Genomic DNA, 25,274 nt, shown 5'->3' with positions numbered 1-25,274 from the left:
AGCATTCCAAGTGTTTTCCAAAACTACAATCCAAAAGAAACAAAGCAAGGGTGTGTATGAACAGTAGAAGGAGGAAAATCACAGAAAACATTGTTTTCTCAATGTACCCTAAAGGATAACTAGGAATCAGGCTGTAAAAATTCTTTGGAGGTCATCTTTAACAATGAGGAAGCAATCCAGCACCTCTTCTCTTAGATGTAATTTCTCTAGATAAAGAGACATCTACAAAACAAAGATTAGACTCCTGCTGCGCAGGGTCAGTGGCCAAAAAGCTGTCTTTGTAACTTGTAAACTGTCACTGGACACTTCAGCCTAAGCTATTTCACAGCAGGCTCCAGAGGCAAACAATCAAGCACATTCTGATGCATTTAGGTCCAAAGAAAGGGAACAAGCCAGCAACCCGCCTACATTAACGAATGCTTCCATTTCAGAGGATCCCATTACATTGTTACAACATTTGTCCAATTTGTACTGAAAACTGGACCTCAGTTTTGTAACTGGGTTAAGCGTTATGTCAGAGGTTGGCCCACCCCCAGTGCACAATGCCCAGTTGTTAAGAGACTGCATGACCGGTGTTAATTAGTTTTACTCTTCAATAAACCAAAACCAAGAGAATTGCCACAGAAGCAGTACAAGACAAAGAACAGAAGTTCAAGTTGTTTTCACATTGCGTTCCACAATAATCCACAGCCCAGACCTGGAAAACTTGCTTTTGGTTCTTCCCCCCCCCCAATAAATGGCTCAGTTTCCCCTAGTGAGAAACGTTCCAGCATCGTTCCCTTTTACGATTTTATTTCTATGGCATGTTTCTAACTCGCACCAACTTACTCCACAGTTGCCAACAATGAAAAGATGCAGTTGTTTTTTGTTAGTAACACTTTGGATCACAGATTCTCTAAAACTGAAAGACTGAAATTAAACATTACTTTCCTCTTAAGTGAAAATTTAGAATACATCCTTTTAACTACTGCCTCAAGGCCATCTGATTCACAGAAAAACTGTTGGGTGCATATGAAAAAACCCAAGGTCTTTGGAGCAGGCACTAAAATCCAGAGCTAGACTACTAAGCCAAAGATACATTCATTTTTCCCTCTCTACACAGAGGATCTTCGCATAGGAATGCAAATGGCACCAAGCTCAACAGCAGCAATCCAGACAGCAAACGTTCCTCTACCCTGGCAGGTACAACACCCTACTCCTAGGAAGCATAAGCTTGAAGCTCTAGAAACTGAACCAAGATCTCTTACAACTCAAGAAAATGCTCCAAGGCCTGGAGCAACTGTACAAAAAACCCCTACTACTATCTTGCTTTTAAAACAAAAGAGGAATACACGTTTTAGGCTGCAAACTTCAAGCAGGAAAACATTTAAGACAGTTGCCTTCAGTGCTTCTTACTGGCTTGCTTGGACATATCTTTACTGAGATGCCATCACTGTGCAGATTTAAGAGCTGACTGGTGCCAAGAGGGGGCAGCCCCAATCTTCCCTGGGTGAGCATCAAACAGCCCCCGTTCTCATCGCTGCCCCCCCCCCCACCTCCAAGAGGCACTCTGATGTTTGTCACAACCCATTCCAGGTGGCAGTCTGGAAAAACGTTAACCCACATAAAATGAGATAATCGTTTACTAGCAAACTGAATTGGCTCAATACACCGTCAGAAAAGCAGTGTGGACAACATGACAGAAAGGGTAGGACCACACACCCAAAATTTTAATTCTTTATGCATTTTATAGGCAGTATTTTCCTAACCTGTTGAGGAGTGACAGTTATCTGTCAGCCCAAGCCTTTAACTGTTATGTATGTACATACCACAGCCTTTATGACCTGTTGACCAGCTGCAGACCACAGCTGGCATAGCAAACCAGACACCTTACCAAGATTACCGATTTTAATGCAGCGGTCAGGATCTCAGAAGTTTGGCTGCAAAAAGCTGACCATCACACTCTGCCCAGGTTTTGGAAGCACTCACTCTCTAGTTTTGCTGATAAACTTGATAAGCTTTATTCATGAGGTTGTAAAGCTTGCTCATCAGTGTTTTATTTTGTGGCTGACAGGTTTGGTCTGCAAAATATGTTTGCATTCCCATATTTGTAAAAACTAAGAACAAAATAAAATTACTCCTTTACTTATGTTCAGCAATGTTCTTCAGTTAAAACCAGCATATATTCCTTCCTCAAAAATCATAATGATGTTTTGCCCCAAGTCAAATAATTCTAAAAATTTGCTACTTTTCTGTAGCAAACGTTACAAGAACATTGGGGGAATAACCAACCTCCACACCCACAGCACTGTATCAGTCTAAGATCAAAAAAGTGGTACAGCATCTTTTTCAGATACTTTCTTAACCACCAAAACTCAAGCAAAAGAGATAGATCTACTGTAACTAGACTGCACCTAATTTATGTCAGTCAGAAGCAGATTTAGTCAAATGGCTGAAGTTCTAGATAAGACCAGGTAAAGATACTTAATCATTATGTATCTTAACTTCCTTAATAACAATAGCCAGAGAATAACTTTGTTAAAAGATAATCATTGTTGAGAGTTAAGAAATCAGCTGAAGTGAACTTTTAGTGTCCTCTACCATTTAGTGCCACTCTTTCAGATATATATTTCTTTCAAACATTATTTGAAATCATCTTGATTTCTGAAACCAGACCAAGGAAACTGATATCACAACACCACTGACGTAACTCAAAAGCAAAAATGTTAAGTTAATCTTTTACTTTCTACTGTCCTATAACTAAGGAGAGACAGCAAGACACCCACAGTCTACTTATGATACTCTGTGACATTACTGCTAAAATTCTAAGAACCAAAATTATTATCCATATACATGCAAGCCCTTTAAGTAGGGATGTAGCTTAAACTCAAAACATGTCTTCAGGACCTAGACCAAGACACTCACACAAAGAATCATCTTGCTGTGGTTTGTTTTACCAACTTGGCATAATAATTTTTGCTAGTATAACTGTGTTCCCTGCAGAGGTTTTCAGTGGTACAGCTGCAGCCTGCAGTCCAACCAGCACAGCTATGTTAGTGTAAATTTTAAGTTTGAAACATTTTAAGACCATAAACACGGTCCAAGTTAATTTTCAAGTAACCAGGAAACATTTGGGGAATATACACATTAGATGTCTTGCATGCCTTGATATCACTTATTGATGCATTCAAGTAGCCATATGGGGTGGGGAAGAGTGATCCATGTCTTTTCCAACTTCAGAAAAAAATCCTCCCCAAAAAACCCAACCCAAATACACATTGGAACTGTCTAAAGAAAAATATGCTGTAAGTGAGCTGTGGCAATAAGGAGCACTTCACGTCTATATACTTTCATTGAAAAATCTACTGTCTGTACTTTGAAGCATGTAATTGCAATCCACCCTTTGATAACAGAGATACACCGCTTGTTTAGTAAAATGAGGACTAGCTGTAACATTGGATGAACGACAATCAGCACCATTAAAAGAAAATAAAGATTATTTAGTTACATCAAACTATTATAGAAGACAATTCACAACAGAAGACAGTGACAACAGGAAATTAAGCAAAAAAATCCTCAAAGGCAATAGACACAATATTTATACTTACAAAAATACCTTATGACAAAACAGGAATAAAACAGTAATTTCACATAAAAGAGAAAAAGTTGAAGTTAGACATTCAGGTTGTCTTTAACATAGATAGAATACAGCACTTACTGTAATAATAAAATTCATAAAAGAAAACACAAGACTTACATGAAGCTCCTGTACTAAATAATGACGGGTATATATCACAATAAAGCACTACTGGTCACCCTCAGACCTACACAGGTCACCGCAAGGCAAAAGATGGAAAAGACCGAATGCCTCCAGGTTCCTTTATTCAGGAGCCTGGAGTCATAGGAGGGTTCGCAACACCCTTCCTGGACTTGTGAGTGATAGGCAGGGATTTGTGGACATTGAAGGAGAGGGGGATTGTAACCATGCAGCCCTGTAATACAGTACTACCACTGCTAGCAGCAGTATCAAGCTGCAAGGCCTCAAGACTGAGGCTTGTCGGGCTTGCTCTGTCCAAACTTCTTGACCTGCCTTTTACTCAGTTTAGCTGTGACAGCAGCTTCTTTAATTGACTAGATGTCAATGGCTAATTTATTTTACTTTTGTTTACCTTGGTGTGATATAACCTCCAGTTATCCTCTGGGTAGAAAGGTATTTACAATGATGCCAAGAAATACTGGCCTAGTATGACAACAGAAGCCGTGAGAAGTGGAGAGACAGGCTGCGGTACAGAGGAGGTACAAGTGCAGGATAAGAGACGGGGCACAGCCTTGCAAGCAGAGACCCCATGGCTATAAACAACTCACTACTGGCCAGTTAAAAAAAAAAAAAAAAAAAAGCAGACCTGGAGCTGGACAAACCGGGCTTTTGGGGTAACAAATAGTAACTACATCCATAAAGGGTGCCATATATAGTAAATCCAAACATAACCTGGAGCTGTACACCAATGAAGAAAGAAAAGAGGTGCAAAAGCATATTAGCAAACATACAAAAAAAACTCCAAGTGGATCCTAGAGGGAGGAAGAAGAAAGAAGTAATGTCAATATCCTACCCATTATCTTCTCCACCAGTTCAAAGCTGCTGACTTAAAGACCCAGAGCAGCAATGGAAGGGTGAAAGTAACTACAGGAGAAGGGACAGAAAACAAGAAGTGCACGTGTTACAATTTTAGCTGCTTTTGGCCACATTTTCCCATATATAAGTACTCTAACTGCAATATTCTTCTTAATTTTTCTTAAGAATTAAATCTAAACTAATGGTTCTTGAATCAGACTGTTAAGATTTACATTATACTAACAATAAATTCTTGGCTTTACTTACACATTATTTTTATATACACACAGACATGTGCACAAGGGGTGCTTCCTCTTCACCCATAAACAAGAACATAACAACACGGATGGGAGTCATAGAAGCATAGAATCATAGAATGGTTTGGGTTGGAAGGGACCTTAAAGATCATGTAGTTCCAACCCCCCTGCCACAGGCCAGGGACACCTCCCACTAGACCAGTGGGTTGCTAAAAGCCCCATCCAATCTGGCCTTGAACATCTCCAGGGATGCAGTATCCACAATTTCTCTGGGCAGCCTGTTCCAGTGCCTCACCACCCTCACAGTAAAGAATTTCTTCCTAATATCTAAATCTACCCTCTTTCACTTTAAAAACGTTACCCCTCATCCTGTCACTACATTCCCTGATAAAGTCCCTCCCCATCTTTCCTGTAGGCCCCCTTTAAGTACCTCCAACAGGTCCTCCATTCCTCCTCCCCTTTTGCAACTCTGAAGAGCATTGTTAGTCTTTGAAGTATTACAGGAAAATTACAGTGTAATAACAAAGCCTGAAATGGCCCCAGGAAAAGCAACCATATGGGCCATCTGAACTTGTAACACATTCTTTCCCCAGAGGGAACTCTTTGTGCTAGGGCAACACAGAACATTGTTTTGTACCAAAGGACCTTTCATACATGTAAATATAGTCCTACAACAGCACCTAAATACAAAAAAAAACAACAAGCAAGCTAAGCAGTCACTGTCTGCACTTTCTGTTTGCAGAAAGAAGTTCTAGACATCATAGAAGACACTTGATTTCTTTAAGAAACCCTAAGAACAGGAAGGAAGCATGGCCAAGTTGATAAACATCCACACTCTTAAAAGTAGGAAGGGTAGGAATTTGGGTTGATTTCCTGGACCAGGGCCCAGACAGGAGGAACACAAGCAGAGAGCAAGAACTGGGTCAGCAAACTACTGAATAGCTATTTGTCCTAGTTTTCAAATACTCCATGAAGGTACTCTTACTCTAGCCTAACTGCATCTGTAAGGGGTGTTAATAAATGTAGAACTATTCAGATAAACTATTTTGGAAAGAAGAAAAAAATACCTTATGCTGACACACCTACTGTCAATGGAGTTCAGAAATTAGGAATCTCATTCTACTATAACTTTCGTCTCTTTCTGCAATAAAAATAAGGTATCTAGTTATAATTTTGATGCAAAGACTATCATGTCTGTGGCTGTGACTGAGACACAGACAGCTCTTCAGATTGATGTGATGTGCACGGTCATACAGCTGTCATCAATACTGAGATAATGCAGGCCAAGCTTCTCAGTAGAGATCGAGTGCTACACGTAGGAGCCAACCACTAATCTGCATGCCAAAGATGTACTTGGAAACCTAGCCGAGAACTTTATACAGGGGTCAGGTATAAACAGAGCATAAACACTGCCTTACCACTTCTAAAATCCCCAGGTATACCATTATGAAAAGCATGAAAGGTTCTTCCAGTATCGATGGTATTGACAGCACAGTGGTGGCATGCACATCTTTGGAAAAAAAGTAGACCCTGACAGATTTTTAAGTCCTAAGAAAAGTCAATAATTGGTGTTGTGAATTTAGCATGTTAGAAGAGAACAGAAGTAAAATCTTGGAGGATAACTGATCTGCCCAGATAACCAGGCAAGCCCCGATCTATGTAGACAACCAAGCAGCTGTAGCTAAGGAAACAAGAGTATGAAGTGACACAAGCCTTGCACTTATGAAATACAAAATCTAATATCTATTTTTATCATATGCTAGTTCACCAGTAATAGTTGAAATGTTTTACATCATGTTTTACACACTTACTAAATGATTTGAGAAAGGATTTGCTTTGCAATAGCAAAGAGAGTTTTATTTAAAACCAGAGCTGACCACTTAAAATTGCAGTAAGATTTCAACACAGCACAAGGTTTCTCAATCTTCATGTCTATAACAACAGCACCACCACCCAAAACAACAACAAGAAAAAGTGAAAATACCAAGCACTGCCTGTCAGCCAAGGTAAGGTCACAGAGCTGGCAGATGGCGACCTCAAACACATAAAGAAGTTGTTCTTGACATAGCAAACCAGTAACCTTTGGAACTCCTTGCTACGGGGTGAGGATTCACTGGGAAACTGGACAAATGCACAGAATAAATCCATCAAAGGGTGTTAAGCACACAAAGCCACCACTAGCTCTAGAAGCCCCTAAATACCAGTCCATGTTTATCATATATTGCTTTTATATTAATGCTTAGAAGCTATTTTCTTCCTTAGGGGATGGGCATCCTTACTAAAACCTTAGAGGCCTCTCTGAGGTAGGACAGTAAGGGGCCTAATGAATAATAATAATTAAAAAAAAACAACCACCTAATCAAAACAAAACAGGCAAGAAGTCAAATGATTGAGACAGAAAATGAAAACCCCACAGAAGAAAGGAGGTGGGTCAAAACAGAAAATTTCTCTGGGACACCAGACCAAGCACCCTAACAATGCCAATAAGGCCTCAAAGGTATCCAAGAAGACACTAGGAACCATCCTGAGATGCTTTGGCCAGCGACTTATATAAGAGGGCAAGAGAACAGAAAAACCCTATAGCTGCCAGGAATCTCATTTGCCAAGTCTGTTCCTTCTCCCCTGAATGGCCAGCTTGTCTGGGACCGGTAGGTGGTCCTGCAAACTGGCTGGGCTTCAGACTCAAAGGGTATAAATAGAAAGGTTAGGGACAAAGTACAGTCAAAGCCTCAGTAAGAGGTGCTGCAACCTGGCACATTTGGCATACACATGTCAGGATTCATACTGCAGCGGGGGGACACAGCAAGTGAACCGTACCAGGAACACACCCATAGCACAACTCTCACAACACTCATCAACTTATCTCCAGTGAAACACAGAATCTGCTGAACACAAGCCAGCCCAGAGCTTCCTGGTCTCTCCACTTCAGGCAGGAGATCTCATCACTTTGTGCATGGGTAAGATACAAGGGCAAGAAAACCGTGCTAGTGGAGCATGAGAATATAAAGATGTTTCTGTAGCATAGCTTGGAGGCAGGCTGGGTTGATACCACACAGCCTACTTGGGTTACATACAAGGGTGGTCAGAGTCTCATGGGGCAGAAACTTAAGCAGCAGCTTCACAATGATGATCCAGAGCCAGAGGATTTCTAATTTGACCCAGCCTGGTTTATATTATTGCTATTCTGGAATTCCAAGTTTCAGTGGAATGAATTGCCTTTTTCCAGAGACTCAAGAAAATCAAAACACTCAGTATGCACCAATTTTGATTCTTACATACAGATTAGATAAAATCTCTTGACCACCAACTATGATTTTTACCTTCTTCCATGAATAGTATTTTAAAATGTCACACAGCAATTTGATGTCATTGATTTCCATTGCTGAAGCCAACAGTAAAAGCAAAGGTATAAGGAAAAAAAAAAAAAAAGGAGGAGGAGGGGGGGAACCCAAACCCAACCCAACCACAACCTCCCCCCCCCCAACAAACACAACACAAACCCGAAAGAAACCCAACAAACCAAACAAAAAAACCCACCCAAAAAACCAACCCTATCAAATACCTGACACACTGCTACAATTTCCTTTCTCAAGGGGAAAAGAATGACTAGTTCAAGTCCTGTCTCTGACTGGTTTATACTCTCACGCATGTACCTAGCACTCACCTCAACTATCAACTCCAATTTGGAAGCCAAGCTTGTCACATTAAGTGTCACATCATTTCAGAAATGTACAAATTTCTTGTAAGCCTCAGTCCTGAGAAATAAAACTTAGAACAATGAAACAACCCAATCTTGTATCTTCCCTGTGGAGTAACACGCAGCAGTTATCTTAACCACTAAAATGCATTTCCTCAAACCATCCAGTATTCCTACTCTCTAATTTGTTACTGCTCTCTGACAAATAGCTGTGCTACCTATGAGGAAGCACAGATCAACTTCTCTCACTTCCAACTTCTCACTGGTTCTTGACTTATGTATTCAAGCTTGGGAAGGTTAAAGTCTGAGATTCCTACAAGAAGGATGTGAAAGCAACATGAAAGCTCTTCTACAAGTTAGCACAAAACTAGGTAATAAATTTATGCAGACCGGGAGGGGGTGGGATGATATCCTTGGGGTATACATGCTATACAGCAGCTATGAAACATTTACAGCGGATATGCACATTCCATTTAAATTTTTGTAGGCTCACTCACCAAGGTAACTTTGACTTTAATAAAACTCCACATAGTTACAGCTAAATTGTAAAAGATGTATCAACACAAAATCAAGGGAAGCAGGAAATTTTTTAACCATCTCAGCTACATTATTCTCCATAAATTTTTCAATGTAACTCCAGATATCACATTTTATTCAAACTCTCTGCCAAACAAACCTCTGCCTTAGTACTTGCTAAACCTGATTTATTACTGCCAAATACATTAATCTGCATGTTAATCTGCTTCAGGTCACTTAAAGTTAGTCAGAAAGGACTTTTCTCAAGCCATATACAATGTTGCTTTTAGTACACATGGGAGTTTGAAATCAGAGCTTGGGAGAGACTGTCTAACATAAATATTACAGCATGAAAACAGCAAGTAATAGAGGACACTTCTCCTGTACTCCATTTCCATTTTCTCTGTTTCACTTCACAGCATGTTGTTAGAGCCTAAAAAATTCACTAAATGAAGGCTGAGTTTATCTTAGGATCTTGTGACACTGGAGTTGTAAAGCATACAGCACTCACATGCCAGTTTCAAACTGACACTCATTGCACTCCAGCGGAGGAGGGAAGGTTTCTAAGTTATACAACCTACTTCATCCATACTGCAAGTAGTACACAAGACAGAAAAGCTGGCTCAAACATTACACGTATTATGTTATGTTCAAGAAGTGCTGGTAATATTTCTATACGAAGTCTTACACCCAACAGTTTAAAGCCTTCTAGTTGTACAGCTTACTTATTCAATATTTCCAACAGAAAGCAGAATTGGTTTTCACTACAGACCACTTGCCTCCTAGTATAATCAATTCTCTAGACCACTTACCAGATGATCCAAGATTTTTGGCACAATCCAATCAAAAGCTCAAAGGCAAATAAAGACGGTTGGACAATCACTGAAGAGAAGCAGTTTTAGCATACACATCCTGCATGTTTGCATAGCGACTGGATCACCACCAGCACGATATGCTGATACAGGTCTATTACCTGTCACATCCCCTGAAGAAGCAGTCTCCAATGCAAGCTGCAGTAATGCATACATTCTACACCTTTCCTTTTTATGTCTGCCCAGTAATTAATTTTAAGTGCCAGCAATTCTCAATTACTCCATCATCAGTATGACTAAACATCATTCTACAATAGGAATTATGCAACTATGCTTTGGTCAACCCCAAATACCACCACTGCTACCTGTGACTTTGAATGTTGTAACAAAAATTATGCTTATAAACTGTACATTTATTGAAAAGACATCACTTAAAATACCACCCAATTCAGGAGTCCCTTTGGCTTGAAATGAGAAAGTCTTCAAATAGTCTGTTACCTCAAAACAGGATCTCCAAGAAGGGAGCACTGAGTTTTAGTGTCTACATAGGATAAAGCCTCTCCAAAGGCAGTAAGATTTCAGGCGGTACTACAAGAACTACTGGACACATCATACTTACTGCTACAAGAACAGGAATGTGGAATTGTACCTTTTCAAGGATGACCTTAGACTGCACAAAACATTCATGTGAGTCTTGCAGGCAGATAAGCCCTCAGGCACTTACATAATAATGAACTATTGAAACAGAGCCAAGACATGAGTTTTCAGAGGAAAACAGTCATGGGTTCTGTGATCACGCTTTGTTTTTCACAATGACTTTACTGTGATGTGCAACAAGGGGGTATTTGAACCCATCAATTAATAGAGAAAAAGTCAGCTGGAAAGGGCTTACATGGAAGGGTGAAAAACTAATGTCCTTCTAAGAGCATCTTGTACCACTTTTCCAATAGCATTTTAAGACTGCTGCTCAAAACCCAAAGCGGACCTAGGTTACCCACAGTCATGCAGAGCTGTACTGTTATATCAACCCCTGACTTTATCCGAGTGTTTAAGATTTTTTCAGTATCATCTCAGACAGTCTTGTGTATCACCTCCCTTTCCCTACACTGACCCGTATACTGGAGTCCTTCCAAATCAGTTGACATAACTGGCATTTTCAACAGCATCACGCGCTAGTTAAATGTTTTGGACAGAAACATTTATGTGAGTGCTGTGAAGCTTGGTCAGCCTCTCTCACCCTCTATGAAGGACCAGCTTAACTTGAAATTCTGGGTTTGCCATCACAGCAGAAGACAGGAAATATCATATCTTTAAACTCCAGAGCATAGGATCAAGGCCAAATTAGAAGAGTTTTAGAGATACAGTAGCTAAAACCAACACACATCTTCTCAATTATTTTAGCAACAAGTCACCTCCTACTGAATAAAACATCAGTTTTTTGTACACCATAAAGTTTTAATGTTTTATTACTGATCTTCCTTCTCTACAGTCCTAGCTGACATAAGAATGCCAGAACACCTATGAAAAATCCTAATAAAAAGAAAAGGAGGCTTTGGCAAATTACACTCTCTGTTTCTGGAGGATGACCTATAAAAAGAGAACAAAAAGCACCATGAAAAACTATTCCTTTATATCCTTCATAGGAGTGAAATGAATAATTCATAATTATCAGGTGGCCAGAGAAATTTAGTATTCCTCTTATATACCAAAAACATATTTGAAAATTGCCCCTTAAGAATCTTACAAATCAAGTCTAAGCTACCTAGCAACTTCCTTCACTGCATTAGTGAAGCTCAAAAGGATTTTTATAACACATCCATTATTGAACTATTTCTGTAATGCTGCAGAATTCATATGGTTGCCAATTATTAGAAAGGTCACAGAGCAGGAAGTCAAAGAGCGGTTGCACTTAACCACGGACATTAAGATCATCAGGACACAAGCCTTTTTCAGCATCCTTCTCTTAGCTTGGACTATATAAAGGTCAGAAAACCACTAAGTAAAGCTTTTGTTGGCTTTGTTATGCTTTTCTCAACTCTCAGGACACCCACCTCAGAAAATAATCCATTTTGTTCCCCACTGAAGGTACAGCAGGCAGAAAGCCAACAGTTGGCACTTTGTCACATAGCTACTTTAATAAGAATTATGAATAGGCTCTTCCTTTTATGTCTACAGTCATGTTCCATTAAAACAAAAAACGATTTGCCTGCAAGATTAATACTGAGAACAGCAAAATATTGTTATCAGCCTTGCAATGCTATATGCTGTTCTAGGGAATACACAGACACACAAATAATCGCTTAAATAAAGCAATTTGCAAAGCACACTGTTCTTCACAAGCAAATTGGTTGTATCATCCCGTAATGTCAGAAAGTACCAGATCCCACCACCACTAACTTATCTCCACAGCACTAGCGCTTGTCTAAGTAATACATGCCCATATATTCCACCAGCCAAGGAGACCAAGACATAAATTAAAGCATTAGGAAGAAAAACAGAATAAGTACATCCTTCAGTTTAAACCAGGGAAGGGCAAACATGAGATCTCAGGAGCAGCCCACTAGGAAACACAGTGCAGCATTCTTCATAACAAAAGCATACCTAAACCAGCTGAGAGAAGCCAAAATGCATGTTCAGTGGCTCTTCATCTCAAGTCCTGCTAGCCACCCACTTCCTTGTTCCAAGTGCTAAAACCCCTTTCCCTGCAGGAAAAAGCTTGCCAATACTCTCAGTCCTGAGAGTATAGCCAGTCTCAGTTATACTTATCTTTGCATTGCATGGCTTTTTAAAACAGCTCCCACTGCAGACTCGGAGACACAGATACAAGTATTTGTAGTACAAGCAGGAGTTAAAGATTAGCTAACGGAATTTTACCACTAGCTAAAGGAATTTTACCATTCAGATTAAATCTAAGAAGCCAGAGGTGATACTTGTTCTGAGAAGGCAGCTTCTGCTCCCTGAATTCAACTACTCCATTTCCATCAGAAGTTCTGCATTTTGAAAAAACTCATAAACTATGTATAGGCATATGTTGGCTTGAAGTCCTTACAGCAACAGGTCCCAAAACCTAGTATCACTCACCAAGTAGTTTGCACAAGAAATCAAAACAGCACAAATAAGTGCCTTTGATAAAGTCTGCAAAATTACAAGAAGAAAATGTTTCATACAGCAAGAAAGTCCATGGCATGTTCCCTTCAGAAGAACAGCCTGTTTATTCAAATATCCATAAATATCCAATTTACTAAAACACACTTATGACAACATTTTGAGAAAATCATACTAGTCAAGCAATAAGCATATCCATCAGTGAGGAACTAAAACAGGAACCTCACCAAAATGCTGTCATTAAAACAGAAGCCCACTAAAGGTTGCTACCAACAAAACAACCCTTACTTAAGAGCTGTAGAATTGCTTAACACATCCAGTGATCCCATAACAAAATCTCTAACATATAAATTGTCATCCTCTAGACCTAAACAGAGCAGCACAACTGACCGTGGCTTCAAACAAGGAACAGCAGTCTCTGCAATCCTCTAAGCAGATGGAACCAAACAGGTTGGGGAAAAGAGCATTTAGTTTGGTTAAGAAGGGAAGGAAGAAAATTGGATGAACATATATGAAAAATGGCTTCGGTGTGCTTATGATAAGTCAGCCTAGCCACACCTTACTTTTGAATATATGCAGACGATCATAGCTACATTTAGAAAAATAATTCACTCTGGCAAAGACAGCTAGACCTTTACATGACCCATTTACTTGCGGGCAACGTTGTAACATTATGACACCTACACCTAGTATAAGATTGGCTTTCAGCATTAGCTGAAGAAACATGAATGCTAACCATTTTAAGGTAAAACGCTGCCAGAAAGGGGATAATAAGACAAAGTAAAAAAAGGACCTCTCCTTTCCTGCAGCAGGTCCCAACAGAAGTTTGCAATGTACTTACATCTGCTGGCAGAACGCTGCAATACCCATTTTAAGTACTCAGACTTGACTTCGAACCCATTCTGCAAGTAAATTGTCTACTCTCTTGCTTAGTGCTGTCTAAAGGTACCTTAGAGCCAATGATTATAGCTCTGCCTGTTCCAACACTTTCTGCCTGTAAATAGTGCCTGCCTATTTTCTGTTCTCACAAGGGCTTAATTAGTCCTGTTCACAGAGAGCTACAGCAGCTGGCACATCCCAGCAGGCTCCATTGCATTTTCACAGCTACTGAAATCCATCTGAACCATGCTGGAAATTTTTCTACACTGACAATCACATGTCCTGTGAACCCTATATATCTCTATGTATTAGAAGACACCTTTCTGCAAGCAATTTAACCACAAGCCCTGAGAAGTCCTGAAACATTTGCTGACACATGTACAGTTCACAGAAGGCCAAACAACCCTGCATGGCTAGAAAAAGAGACTCTCCTCCACTAACAGAGCAGCAGAGATCTGTAACTCTAGAATACAAGAGTAATTGTGGCTACATGCAACAACAAATACAACTGTCACCTAATTTTATTTTATGCCCATCATCCTACAACATATTTCACCTGCTTAAGATTCAGACCATTAAGCTACAAATAAAAAAAAAGAAGCCACAAACAAAACCCAGACGGTAATTTTCTTCCTACCCAGGCCATTTCTTAACTCAAACAATGCCATTCAACAAAAAACAGTGAAGGACAGAGATATTTCCGTGAGGTTCTGAAAATTCCAAAGAAGTTAAAGCTGAATATTATATTAAATCAGAGGGAAAATTGGTATTAATCATATAGTACTTCCTCTTCAAAATTCTGAGCCAACACCTCCTCGCTTCAAGTTCTTTGCTACTTCTCAAATCAAGCAGCAGCAGTATAAGCTGTAGCACATCCTTTCCCGAGAGAGGCTACCTGCTTATCACCACACCAGCTGCCATGTTTCAACATGGAGAGCAGTCTTTGGTACACAAAAAGATCGTCACTGTGCCCTGAAAGGAAACTTTGAGGTTCATCTTCAAACTGATAAAGATTTTATTTCTATGTCAAACCACTGAGACAAACATTCCAGAGAACATATGTAATCACTGGGAAAGTTACACTCCAGCTTAGTTTTATAGTTACCTGATGATAAAAGTCTGAAGCTCTCATCCTAACTATTGCCACGCAGAAGGCAGGTTGTTCTTTTCAAAGCACTGCAACAGGAACTAAGGAAATAACTCACCTCCTGCTTCTTACTAGTTTACATACTGATCTGCAGTATCCTACTTCAAAAGTAAAATGTTCTGGTAGTAGGAGCACATTCAAATAAACAAGTGAAAGTTAAAAATGCTTTCAGAAGTCTGTTTTCTGAAGAAGCAGAACTCATACCTTGATTGTCTCTACATTCTTAACTTTTAAAAAACATTTTTTTAATTGAACTTGTCTTGACAAACATATTGCTTTAAAAATCAAAGCAGCCGGTCACCATGTTAAGTACAACCAGCTGAAATACAGTATCTTGTAGAAAGCATAAGTCACTTAGAACAAGTTTTATCAGAGAACAATAAATTTCAAAGTAATAGTCTGCCCCTTAAACACTGTCCCAAATACTTTTTCCATAATCACTACCATTATCTTGCGTAACGTCTTTTCACATTTACCAACACCGTCTGCCAGAAAATTCTCTGAATGACTCAGACGCAGACACTTTCAAATCATAAATACTCAAAACTGCTGTTTCCATTTCAGAACTACTTCTATTTAAGCATTCAAATTGCTGATGGCATAATAATCCAACAACCTCCTTAAGTTTCCTTATCATGATTTTCCTCATGCGCAGACAGCATCTTCACTGACAAAAGCAAGCCTTGTTTCTTTGCACAGCGTCGTGGACAACACGGTTTCACTACAAGAAGCCTGTAAAACTTGCAAAATTTTTAGTGCCTAACATTGAGTTGAGTATCTTTTGTATGTGAATGGTTGACACAGCTCCTTGAACATGCAACTGAAAACATATGATAACGGCAGAGATCCAAGCATTAAAATCACTGGCATTACATGCCCTGCCAATTCCCATTTATTTTCCTTCATGACAAGTCAACAGAAACTCTTGCCTAGAGCAAGCACAGGCTTTTCAAACTCCAGCCTTTTTATCCTGTATCCAGGAGTCAGGCTTCAAGTCTGAATCTTACCCACATTGCCAAAACCACTGCTCACGAGTCACTTGAGCAAACTAGTAGCAGTGTCACCAGTTCAATAGCACTGACACAACTACATCAGTGTTAAGACTAGGGTGGGAAACCCTTTGTTTGTGTCTGGCTCTCCTGAAGACCTGATATAATTTCAGCTCCTACACTCATTGCATTTTATATTTATGTTTGAGAACATACATACAATAGATAAGAATCTGTTGAAGGGATTTTCACCATGAAAGGTTTTGTTTAAGAAGCATGCCAAGAATACACTCTTGTCCTTCACACCAGATTATTTTTTCCTATCTGATTTATACTCAGAAGGCATCATTATGGAAACCTGGACTGAGTCGGGATACAGCTTTTAACTCCTTCATCGCTAATTCCGATTCAGTTTTCCACATTAGTAACTATTCTCCACGGTTTTCACCACGAAGCTGCCAACAACCTTATCCGCAGGCTTATTTAACCATATTTAGTTGTCAGTTCAGACAAGCGAGTCATTTCCATATTTTATCAACTAATCTTACACTTTCAACACAACAATGAACTTCCTTCAAGTTGCCTACTAACACACACTCACAGTTTTCACATAAGATTAAGTGTCACAGTACAGATGAAGTTAACACATAGTAAGTTATTCCTATAACATAAGAGCCACAGCATAAAATCTTCATAACTGGAACTGGCTAATACCCCTGCAGGAAAAGGAAAAACAAACCCAAAACACGATCACTTCCTTTCTTGTATAAACAGTATTAGCTCATAGCCGAAGATAACAAGGAAAACAGGCTGTGTTTTACGACTGTGCTGCACCCATAATTCTATGACACAACATCTAGTTCTGTCGATCATAAACGTATTTTCCTCTGTTATAGCAGCCGTCATTAAATTTGAAGCAGTCTCATTAAGGTTCTATAGAAAGCAAGCACCTCGCTACTGAAATGTTACAAAAAGGCCTCTAAAAGCTGAGAATTTTTACAATATTATTCAGAGAGAGGACTGTGCAGTACACAGCTCTTGACTGACTTCCAGACATGTGAAGATCACAGCCAGGATGTAACCAGGAATTTAATACTCCCCGACACTGACTACAGCATAGGAGTGAAAACAAGAGTTTAAATTACACTTTAAGACCTCAACTCTTGAAAACGACATTATGCCCAGGAAGGTTTGCCCTGAGGACCCCGTGAACTTTAAAAACCTGGTCCATTTTAAAAAATATACAACACAGTTGCAATACACAAGAGAATTCAACTGCCTGAAGAACTTCAATGCTGCACTAAGAACAAAATGTATCTTTAAATGAGGAATAATATACAAAAGCTTTTCTGCTACGTGACAGGTGCATACAATACAGTTTACATACATGAAGTGACAAAGCCTGTATGTCAAATAAGTAATAATTCAATATTAATGGATTTCTTAAACATATGCCAATGTATACATCTACTAAAGCCACTAAATCAATTGAGTTCTAAGGCTAAGACAGACACAAAAAGAAACCAACACTGCTTGAAAAGCTCAGGAAGAGCAACAGCTGTCATATCTTCTTTGTTCTTCTAGTCGATTACCATATGTTTCAACGTCTTTGTTGCTCATCCTAAGCAAACAAGAGATGAATTCCTGATTCTCTCAGAAAAAAAAAACAACAACAACAAAAAAACCCAGCCTTTTTAAAAAGTTAATAAACTCACTTAGGAATACCCAAACTGTCGCGACACTAGTGTCAAATATTTACATTACCTACTGTTGGTAACTCAAGTGTTTATAGATACATACACATAAACACACACACAGAGCGCTCCGCGAGCAAGGCAAGGTTCCTCTATTGTGCAAGCACAGGAATTATTATTTTTATCGCCTCTGCAAAAAAGCTTTTAGGAGCAGCAGCCGATTTCCCTGTCCTGACAAGCAACAAGTGTGCAGAAAGCTACAAACAAGACCCACTTACAGTGCTCTTGACCCACTTAGAGTCCTTCACTGGCCTAAAGCCTCCTCCAGCCGAGCATTTTCAAGCGCTCCTTCGTGCCCCTAAGCACACACCCTGACCACAAGCCCGGATCACTTCTGCCCCCGGCCAACCGCCCGCAGGACCCGCTCCCCGCCGCGCCGACAAAACCCGGGCCCCGGCCGAGAGCAGCGCCCACCGCCGGTCTTTCCCCAACACCCGGGCCACCCACCCGCCCGCCCGTGCCAGGGGCAGCCGCGGCCCCGACTCCCGCCACACCACCGTTCCCCGTGGAACGGCGGGAGAGAAGGAGACGCTCCACCCGACCCCGCCGAGGGGGCTCCCCCTCGCCGTCCCGCCAAGCGGGCGGACGCTCGGCCCCGGGCCGGGACCTTCGGCCCCACGGGCGGCGGCCAGGCCGCGCAGCCCGTCCGGTGAGGAGCGGGGCGCGCGGGTCCCCCAGTCACTCACCTTGGCAACGGCCGGCGCCCGCGACGTACTGCCCGCCGCCCCGCCGCCCCCCTCCAGCGGCAACCACTGCCGCCGCCGCCTGCCCGGCCTCGTCGCCTCCTCCTTGCCCTAGAGCGTCATCATCGCACGAGGCCACCACCGCCAATGCGGGACACCCCACCGCGCCTGCGCACGGCGAGCCGGAAGGAAGCGCGCAGGGAGCGGGGCCCCACTGCATCTTGGGGAATATAGTCTGGAAGGGGGAGGCTGGCGTTCCACGCATGCGCACAGGGCTCCCGCCCGCCCGGGGGCCTGGCAGGCTGGGGAAAGGAAGGGTGCGGATCCCCCAGCCGCGCCCGCAGGCAGGAGCCGGCGCTGATTGGCTGAGGGGAGCGAGTGACGTTTGCGCGGGCTTTTGTTCTGCGCTGGCGCGGGCCCGCGCGTGTGAGGTGGTTGCTGTAGCGGGGGCAGTTGGTGGCAGTTGGTGGCGGTGGGGGAGGGCCTGGCAGCCCCTCAGGAAGGGCCGGGCCCGCCGGCGCATTCGTCCTGCCGCCCTGGGAGGGGCGGGCGGGCAGCGGGGTGGCGGGGGGGTTCTCCCCGTGACACCACTTCCTCTGGGCCTTCCTTCTGGGCGGCGGGTTGTCACCCTCTCCTACAGAAAGCGGTGTCACAGGAAACCCCCGGGCACGCAGCCCTTCCCGCAGGCGTGACGGAAAAGGGGCCCGAGAGGGGCCACCCCTGGTGACGGCTTAGAGCCATCCAGGCCGAGAGATGCACTGTGAAACTCACTGGGGTGGGGAGATGTGAAGCGTCCCCAGGGACCACGGCAGCTGCCACGGGTCCTGCTGAGAGGGAAGAGGCCCCACTGGGGCTCGGGACTGAACTGCATGATCCAGGGCATGGAACGGGGTGGGGAGGCCACAGATGGTGCAACACCAGAAAGATGATGAAAACCAGACAGCGTTACCAGGTCTGATGCTGCCTTTTTGTGAAAGGGCCCAAACACCTATGTCTGATGTAGAGACTTGGAGAAGCTGTTTCCAAAGAGAACAAGAAGTTTCTCTGTTAAGTAATGGGAGGTGTAGGCAGGGCAGCAGGAAGACCTATGTGATGTGGAGATTTCAGCTTCTGAAATAGTGTCCTTGGGGAAAATGGTGGAAAATCTAAGCCTGCACATTGTACAATGAGACTAGTTCAAGACACTGTGCTATCCTGTTAGAGGATACAAGACACAAACTATCCTGTTAGAGGACAATGAATTGCCAAGATCAATTGGCTGATCTGGGAGGACTGGCGTAGTTTGTGTGGCTCTACGCACTTCAGTGCTTTGCTGAGCCACACTCCAGTAGACTTGTACACACACCCAGAAATTTTAGCTCAAACCAGTGACTGTGAACAAGATACTTAACGGAAGCAAAATTATCCCTATAAATTAATACTTGAAATGTTTGATCCCTAATACCCACCAACATTAGATATATACTGGCCATTCCTTAAAACTCTGTTTATAAAACTGCAATCCCCTATTGCCTCCTTTAAATTATGTCCCATCTCACATATTCATTAAAGCCTTTATTATTGCGAAGGGAGCAAGGTAGTTACTGAACATCACAGTTTCACTATTACACATATTTACAGTTTCATCAATCAAAATGTATTTTGACAGCCATCGGGCAGCAGCATGGAGAGTAGCAGCTGCAGTGCCTGCTCCAGCTCCACCCCGTGCCGAGCGGATGAAGTATTTCCTGCCCCATCTTTCGGTATTTCATATGTAAAATGGTGCTAATGATTTTAAAATATTTTGAGCTCCATTGATGAAAAATATATAGAAAAACTGCATGTCGTTTTCATCTGTCATTTCCTGTCACCATAACTTAACATGTACTCAGCCAACTAAGAGGGAAATTGAGATAGGAATACTGTTTAATTAAATATTGAATAGAAGGAATTAGGGTGGTTTATTCTGGTTCGAAAGCCTGGAAATGAAAAAGGAAAGCTTTGTTCTGCCATACAGGGCAAAGTACTCATTTGGAAAGCCACATTTACAAAAACCTGATTTATGTACTTCCTGGGCATTTGGAGATGATTCCTAGAAATCGCAGCATTAATATAAAATGTTCATTGCCTTAAATCCCTCTCTGAATGGTTTTGTCCTAAATACATAGCCCCGTGCTTTGTGAAAGTTGGCAGGTCATTAGTTAACTCTGTTGTTTCCCAGCAAGGGAGAGCAAATTTGCCTGTGGTAAATTAAACTGAGACTGGCCAGAGTCATCACAGTGAATTACAGAGGGCTGCCACACTAAAAACCTGGCCTAGACGTTTTCTCAGCCCAAGACAGGTAATGGCTAAGCGCGTGTGCAGCTCCTTGGGGCTGTGAACAAGGCAGGGCTACAATTAGCTCCAGCACAGTGACTGTGACAGTCATTAAGTGACACTGAGTCTACCCCACATCTTTTTTTTTTTTTTTTTTTGGAAAAGAAAGGCAGGATTGTAATGTGTCCTTGCATGACAATACCTCTGCCCATCCCATGTGACCACGATGCTCTTGCCGTCATGCAAAGGACTGACACAACTCTGTGGCACTCTAGGAAGGGCCAAAAGACAAATTATGATTCACAAAAAAAAACTGCCCTAGGGTAAGGAAGAGCCTGAACTTTTTTTTCAGGATAAGCCTTATTGCTGCAAGCCTCTAAACTGCTTCATGTCTATTAGCAGTCATACTTGAGCGGCTCCGTTCCGAATTCCCCGGGATGGCTGCCACCTTGTGACAGCACTGTGGGGCAGTGCTAATGGGGAAAGGGCCTGGGGGAGGAATTATCATCACCCTGCCTCCCAGCAAAGCGGTGCCTGCTCACTCTCTTTGCATTTCCTTCCTTGTCAAAGTCTTCGTCCCCTCCCAAATCACAAAGGGCCTGACCCTCACCATAACGCTGCCAAAGGCTGGTGCTTGCTCCAGCCCCCGACCTTCCAAACAGCTGGAGCTGTTGCTGGTACTGCAGGGCCATCGGACCCAGCTTGCTTTGGGCAGGCAGCGTGGAGAGCTAACTGTGCCACTTAGGGCGGGTGTCCAACTTGAGCATCACAGGGCGATACTTAGTACTCCATTTTATGGCTGTTGCATTTTATCCCTGCTCACAGGGACAACTCCTGACCCTGCTGTTTGTTCCCCCTTTCTCTCTTTGAGGAAAGGCTATTAGTAGGTCATGCCTTGTTGAATCCTAATGCAAAAAAAAAAAAAAAAAGAAAGATTTCAACTGTCATTTAAAGAGAGCTAAAAAAGAAGAAGGTATGGTAACAGCTTCGGGCCCTGAGGAGAGGATTGACAATGGGTTGAAAGATGAGCATGCTGTGGTCATTGTATTATACTGGGGTTTTTATTATAGTTACTTGAAGATTTACAACAGATGATCGTGATTCTTTTTGTCCTTTCTGGTATGTGTCCTGTTGACCACGGAAATCTGTTTTGCTTGTCTTTGAGGCTGGTTATATTTAGACTTCGGAGCTGGTATCCTCAAGACATGGCCCAGTCCCAAAGCCACCAGCTATCTACACTGGAGCTGGAGCTGGGATGGGCTACCTGCTCAATGGTCTCTGCATCCATCAGCCTTTGCACATGGGGTATTGGTGCCTGCACTGCCCTGGCAGGGATTCAGGACACACATCGGGGCCATGGAGATGGGATGCATCTCTAGGCCCCACAGATTAGACACAGCCAGAAGTCTACCTTTGAGGAGAAGGGGATCCAATATTATGTTCATATCTGCTCATGGTCTGTCGCGTGACAGTTCCTTCACAGCCTGCCACTCAGTGAACTCGATTTCATAGATCATCTTCTAGAATCTATTTAAGCTGAAATGTAGTTAAACAAAAGCTAAATGAAAGTGAAGGACCACATAAGCAGTAGGTTCTGGAAAACCTTGTGACAGGCACTTGAGAAATGCCCTTTAGTCACTGGAAGGTATTTCCCAAGGTCTCCTTGGGATGTTTTGTGTCTGCGTCAGCTGATGAAAATACCCTCTATATTTCTGTAGCCACAGGTGATTAGGAATTGCTCCCACAGCGTAATTTAAACCTACTAGGCTTCTCCCTGGACACGGTCAAGTGAGCAGAGAGAGAACCTTGCATGTTTGATTTTATATGACTGAACAAGATCTGCTTCATTTGTGCTTTGTCAGGGCTATGAAACCTGGGTCCATATAGAAAGCGTAAGTTACACTCACCCTGCGTGTCTGGGTTCAACTTGGCTGTTTCCTGAATTGCAAAAGGCAGCAGTCTCTCCATTACATTGAGCTCTGGGTAGACACAGACTTTTTGGGGACAAAGAATGGGAGCCTCCAAACGATGCAAATGACCTGGAGTCCAGCGGTCTTAAAAAGTTCATCTAAATTTTCCACAACCCTGTCGCTATCTTTTTACCATAATTAATATCACATGAAAGTTTCCCTTTGTTCTGGGATCAGCTATTGCTTAGCTTACCTTGCAGCAGAACATACTGAGGCCTCATTCATTCACGTTATAACTTATGTATTACTAGCCAGTTGGAAAATGATGACAGATTTGCATCCTGTTCTGCTCTGTTTAGGAGCTGATGTTCACTGACTTGCAATAACCGTATATTTGCATAGTGCCTTTAACTCCAAAATATTTTAGTTTTACATGACTTATGGGTGGTCATTTCTATCAACCTTGAAGTGCAGTGACTTCAGGGTTGGAATGCGGCAGCCAGTCACCAGCGCGCACTATATAATAGCGTATTGTGTTAATATCTTATCCACATGAAACTGCAAACAGAATGTGAGCAGGCAGGTATTTGATTCAGAAACCAGGCTAACCTCTCTAAGCCTCGCTCTTGCTCCCAGATATTCAATACCCATAAACAAAGAAGCCCCGAGTTCACTTCTCTTTTGTAGAACAGTCTTCCCTCCAGCATTGTGCCAGAGTAGGGCTTCGCTGCAGCAGACTCTCCGAGGCTCCCGCTGAGCCCCCCAGCAACCACCTCCGAGCATCTGACCCTCTGAGGTGCCGCTGAGCCTCTTTGTCCCGAATCGAGCGTGTCCCCACACAATGGGGATACAGCTGTCTGCCTGCCAGAGTTAATGAGCGTAGAGGGTAGGCCTTCAATTACATTTTTTTTTCAGCCATATTTCTCAAAGAGCTTTAGAGAAAAAAGAGGTATTCCGCTCCTCATTTTATACACGAGGAGGCTGGAGGCTAAAATGCAAAGAAATTAAGCAACTCGTTGAAGATTACAAAGCAGATAATCGGCAGAGCTCTGAATCGAGCTTAGCTCCCCACCCCCACATCCCTCTACCACTTCGTGCATCTAACAAGGCACAACTTAGAATCCACCACTTTTTAACTTCAATGGTAAAGAAGCAGTTCTGCTGCAGCTTTCTGTTTGACTTTCTTTGGCTTTGCATCAAACCAAACCGGCTGTGCTCTTATTTTATACTTACTACCACCCTAAGGAGGTTCTTTTATGTGTGGGCGCCATAGAAATTAAGTTTTAAGCTAGAGTTTAGTGGGATCAAATTTATGCATACAAAACTCCCAGAAAGTCAAGATGACTGAAACCTGGGTCTTGTAAAAAGGGGGAGCGGGGGCAGGGGGGCAGAAATCCAATGGTCACTTCTCTCCTATCGCTATATGGTCTCATTCCAAGAGGAACTGCTGGCTCCAGCCAGGCTGCCAGAGGTCCAGAGTGCTAGGACAAAAGGCCAAAAATCATCTTTTTTCCATCCAGAAAAAATTCTAGGTGGAAAAAGAAGGACATATCTAGAGACACCCAGATGAATACTAGCCCTAACAATGCCAGCTTTTCAGATCCTGAAGTTGTTTACACCCACAGAATTGTGGTGCCAAACTGCAAGGAGAGTTGCAACTCCCTTAAATGTGTGGTCTTTATCGGGAAGGCCAAATGAAATAATTTGAAATTATTAGACACATTAACAATACCTGAGGGTGCCATATACAAATAGCCGGCACCTTTAAGCACTGACGCAATAAGGATGGACAAGAACATGAGGTGCGGGTGGTGGGAGGAAAGGTCTTTTTTAGATGTATCCAAGGTAGAGTAAGTTTTATTACTGGGCTAGAGACGTATAGTATCCCAGGAGTGAATAGCTCACACATTTGATCCGATCTTGGGCTCAGTCCAGCTCCCACTGAAGTTTAATGGGAGTTGGATCAGACCATTGCACTCACATTTTTTCCATGCATGGAAAACTATTTCCGTTACTTTGAATTACAATACCACTGGCTTTGGATTTTATATAATAAAATAAATCTAGGCCACTGTTTATATTCCAAGAAACTGCATTCTGGGATGCCAGCAAATATATTGCCTGTTGGATTAAAAAAAATAAAATAAAATAAAAACTGGACACATTGGTTTAAAAAAACAACAGGTCCTAATTATTAAACATAATTTTTCTTCCTTGTGCTTTTCTGGAGTCCTCAAATATTTGAAGTATGAAAGGTACATATAAATTCTTCTCTGGTGGTTGAAATGGTGGAATCTGTAAAACTGCAATGCTTTATAAGAAACAGAGGTTTAGTATAAAAATAATAATCTTCATGGCTGGCTCTTTGCTTATTGGCATATTTTGCGCATTTTTAAATTTACAGTAAAAAAACCAACACTATTGGAATGTCAGTAACAAAGAGGATGTATATTAGCAAACCCTTACATTTTGGGGACTGGCTTCTCTTGATTGTTCTGACTGCAAATGAACTCTGCAGATGCTGAGAGGCACAGGAAATGTCTTGTGCTAGAAACAGCATTTGTTCCCTGCTTTATGAATTGGATTATACTAAAATTCCAACGTGGTAAGACTGATTAGCAGACTTTGGTAATGCCTTC

At 42.1% G+C, this 25,274-nt stretch overlaps 1 protein-coding gene across 2 annotated transcripts in view; it reads right to left on the bottom strand.

The window, feature by feature from the left end:
• ADIPOR2 (adiponectin receptor 2) overlaps positions 1-18,522 on the bottom strand; it is a 48,952-nt gene extending 30,430 nt beyond the window's left edge. The window contains exon 1 of one of the 2 annotated variants that reach the window (XM_082488390.1): positions 18,434-18,522. The gene's annotated coding sequence lies outside the window, so the exon portion shown is untranslated. Of the gene's footprint in view, positions 1-17,040; positions 17,148-18,433 lie in introns of those variants that run through there. The other variant, XM_082488391.1, reaches the window with a different exon arrangement.
• Between the last annotated feature and the right edge of the window lie 6,752 nt (positions 18,523-25,274).

This window comes from Vanellus vanellus, assembly GCF_965231255.1.
Source record: "Vanellus vanellus genome assembly, chromosome: 1".
NCBI lineage: Eukaryota > Metazoa > Chordata > Aves > Charadriiformes > Charadriidae > Vanellus > Vanellus vanellus.
This window is presented reverse-complemented; position numbering and strand designations above follow the sequence as displayed.